Genomic DNA, 3457 nt, shown 5'->3' with positions numbered 1-3457 from the left:
AAGTTGAAATAACTTTTCGACTCTGGCCTCTCTGGCCACAGATGACTCATGACATACTTCATGGCGAGTCCGGACTACCTATTTAGCTCGGCCCATTCGGCCAAATGATCAGCTAATGAAAGTGGACGCTCCGGATTGTGGAACTACGACCAAAAGAGCTTTTCCACTTCGCGATCTTCTTCATCTCGGAAGTGTTCGGCCGCATCCGCGGCACTCGCTGCCAAATCCAGATAGGTGTCTGCTGTACTCCACATCCGGTCTAATGGAGCATGTTTAGGATCACATAACTTCCTCCACAGCATAAAGGGCTTTCCAGCCGCGATCTCTCCGGCCTGACCCAGCTCCTCCTTCATAGCTCTCATTGTAGAGCGAGCATCCTTGGCATCGGAAACAGCCTTCTCCAAGTCCGTCTGTTCTGCCCGATCTTCTTTTTCAAGAAGCTTGCAACGGTCAGCAGCGTTCTTCAGCTTCACAGCTATAACGCCCTCGATGCGGCTATATCTCCTACGTGTCGAAGCACGACTTAGAGGCATAACCGCATTGATAGCAATGTCGCAAGTAAGGTAATCTTCACAACAACCCATGTAAAAAGATAATAGGGGAAAAGGTACATAGTTGGCTTACACTCACCACGTCACACAAGTACATAAATAACATTAGAATCAACCAATACACTCATGGTCCGACTACGGCACCAAAATAAAAGATCAACCCCAACATGCGACACAGTCCCGATCACCCCAACTGGGCACCACTACTGATCATCAGGGAAAGACACATAGTAACGGTGTGAGTCTTCGTCGAACTCCCACTAGAGCTCAAGCGCATCATCTGGAACAGAATCATCGGGCCCTGCATCTGGTTTGGAAGTAAACTGTGAGTCACGGGGACTCGGCAATCTCGCACCCTCGCGATCAAGACTATTTAAGCTTATAGGTAAGGCAGGGTAATATGTGGAGCTGCAGCAAGCGACTAGCATATATGGTAGCTAACCTGTTCGCAAAAGAGAGCGAGAAGAGAAGGCAAAGCACGAACGAAGAATAGAACAACCTATGGCAAACATTACTCCAACACCGTGTTCACTTCCCGGACTCCGCCGAGAAGAGACCATCACGGTAACACACGCGGTTGATTCATTTTAATTAAGTTAAGGTTCATGTTATCTACAACCGGACATTAACAAATTCCCATCTGCCCATAACCGCGAGCACGGCTTTCGAAAGTTCAAATCCCTATAGGGGAGTCCCAACTTAGCCCATCACAAGCTCTCACGGTCAACGAAGGATAAACCTTCTCCTAAGACATTCCGATCAGACTCGGTATCCCGGTTCTACAAGACAACTTCGACAATGGTAAAACAAGTCCAGCAACACCGCCCGAATGTGCCGACAAATCCCGATAGGAGCTGCACATATCTCGTTCTCAGGGCACACCGGATAAGCTAAGCGTACGGGAGCCAACATAACCCAAGTTGCCAAGGGACGGCCCCGCACGGTGCTCTGGGTTGGACCAACGCTTAGAGAAGCATTGGCCCGGGGGTTTAAAATAAAGATGACCCTTGAGTCCGCGAAACCCAAGGGAAAAAGGCTAAGTGGCAAAATGGTAAAACCAAGGTTGGGCATTGCTGGAGGAGTTTTATTCAAGGCGAACTGTCAAGGGGTTCCCATTATCACCCAACCGCGTAAGGAACGCAAAATCCGGGAACATAACACCGATATGACGGAAACTAGGGCGGCAAAAGTGGAACAAAACACTAGGCAAAAGGCCGAGCCTTCCACCCTTAACCAAGTATATAGATGCATTAAGATAACAAGATAATATAGTGATATCCCAACAATAAACAATGTTCCAACAAGGAACGATCTCCAATCTTCACCTGCAACTAGCAACGCTATAAGAGGGGCTGAGCAAAGCGGTAACATAGCCAATCAATGGTTTGCTAGGACATGGTGGGTTAGAGGTTTGACATGGCAATTCGGGAGGCATGATAAGCAAGTGGTAGGTATCATAGCATAGGCATAGCAAAAGAGCGAGCATCTAGTAAGCAAAGATAGAAGTGATTTCGAGTGTATTCTTGTTGGGTGTATGCTTAGATTGTCATGACTTGCTCTGTAGTGAGTGCATCGAGCTCATAAACATGCCTACTTGATATCTGTTTTGCATGCTCCAGTTTTTCACTAAGTCTGTGATCTGATTATGCTTTTGCCATGTTCACATGTTTGCAATTGTATTTTCTGATCCCTTTTGGCTCAAGGTCACTAAGGGAACTTTGTTAAGTTCTTTGAGTAGCTTCATGCCATGCTTTACTTTGCCATGTTTAGGTCCTGTAGCATATAGTTTTCATGCTCCAAAGAGTGTTATCTGATCTGAAATTCCAGACAAGTGTTAATTTCACTAAGTCTGAAATCTGTTTACCAAATGCATTTTTGCCATGCTTGTTTGAACCTGTTAATGGATGAATTGGCCGTAGCTCAGTGCTAGACTTTTATTAAGCATCATGAATGGATCCCTGCCATGTATTTTTTTGTCATGTTTGAGTGTTGTAGCATGTTCATCTTGTTGCATTTAGATGGCTACTTGCTGTATACCGCAGACCGGTGCCATATTTGTATTGCTTGCCTTTTCCAAACCGTAACTCCGATTCCGACGTTCTTTATATCGTTTTCAAGCGATTTCATCTCACCTTTCCAGTGGCACACTTGGATTTACAAGTTGAGGCCAGGTTCAATCATTCTTTGTCAAATCATGCATATGCATCGCATACCGCATTCCGCATATCATACCATGTTCATGTGTTGGTTGTTTACTATGTTGTGTGCTTCTTTCCGGTGTTTGCTTCTTCGGGTTGGTTCTGGTAATGTCGTGTTTGTGAGGATCCGTTCGACTATGTCTGTTTGTCTTCTTCATGGACTCGTTCTTCTTCCTTGCGGGATTTCAGGCAAGAGGATCATACCCTCGAAATCACTTCTATCTTTGCTTGCTAGTTGCTCGCTCTTTTGCTATGCCTATGCTGCGATACCTACCACTTGCTTATCATGCCTCCCATATTGTTGAACCAAGCCTCTAACCCACCTTGTCCAAGCAAACCATTGTTTGGCTGTGTTACCGCGTTGCTCAGCCCCTCTTATAGCGTTGTTAGTTGCAGGTGAAGATTGAAGTATGTTCCTCGTTGGAACATGGAGTTGTTGTTCCTCGTTGGAACATGTTTACTTGTTGGGATATCACAATATCTCTTATTTAATTAATGCATCTATATACTTGGCAAAGGGTGGAAGGCTCGGCCTTATGCCTAGTGTTTTGTTCCACTCTTGCCGCCCTAGTTTCCGTCATATCGGTGTTATGTTCCCAGATTTTTCGTTCCTTACGCGGTTGGGCTATTATGGGAACCCCTTGACAGTTCGCCTTGAGTAAAACTCTTCCAGCAATGCCCAACATTGGTTTTACCATTTGCCACCTA

The sequence above is a fragment of the Triticum dicoccoides genome, chromosome 4A, assembly GCF_002162155.2.
Source record: "Triticum dicoccoides isolate Atlit2015 ecotype Zavitan chromosome 4A, WEW_v2.0, whole genome shotgun sequence".
NCBI lineage: Eukaryota > Viridiplantae > Streptophyta > Magnoliopsida > Poales > Poaceae > Triticum > Triticum dicoccoides.
The sequence above is the reverse complement of the archived record's forward strand: the minus strand, read 5'-3'. Positions refer to the sequence as shown.